This window comes from Papaver somniferum, chromosome 9 (assembly GCF_003573695.1).
Source record: "Papaver somniferum cultivar HN1 chromosome 9, ASM357369v1, whole genome shotgun sequence".
Lineage (NCBI taxonomy): Eukaryota > Viridiplantae > Streptophyta > Magnoliopsida > Ranunculales > Papaveraceae > Papaver > Papaver somniferum.
Genome location: NC_039366.1, coordinates 71841360 through 71841855, shown reverse-complemented (window position 1 = coordinate 71841855; position 496 = coordinate 71841360).

Genomic DNA, 496 nt, shown 5'->3' with positions numbered 1-496 from the left:
GAAAAATCATCCATAAAGACCTCTAAGAACCGTTCTACCATGTCAGAAAATATGCTCATCATACAACGCTGAAAGGTCGAAGGGGCATTACATAGGCCGAAAGGCATGCGTTTATATGCAAAGGTACCAAAGGGACAGGTAAAAGTGGTTTTCTCTTGATCTTCTGGGGCAATAGGAACCTGATTATAACCGCAATATCCATCTAAAAAGCAATAATGGCTACGTCCATCTAATCTCTCTAGCATTTGGTCGATGAAGGGAAGGGGAAAGTGGTCCTTCCTAGTGACCTTGTTCAATTTTCTATAGTCAATACAGACACGCCAACTCGTGGTCATTCGGGTTGGTATTAACTCATTGTTATCATTCTGGACTACAGTAATACCGGATTTCTTGGGAACAACCTGAACGGGGATGACCCACTTACTGTCTGAAATGGGGTAGATAATGCCTGCATCTAACAGCTTCAGAACCTCGGTTCGAACAACTTCTTTCATAT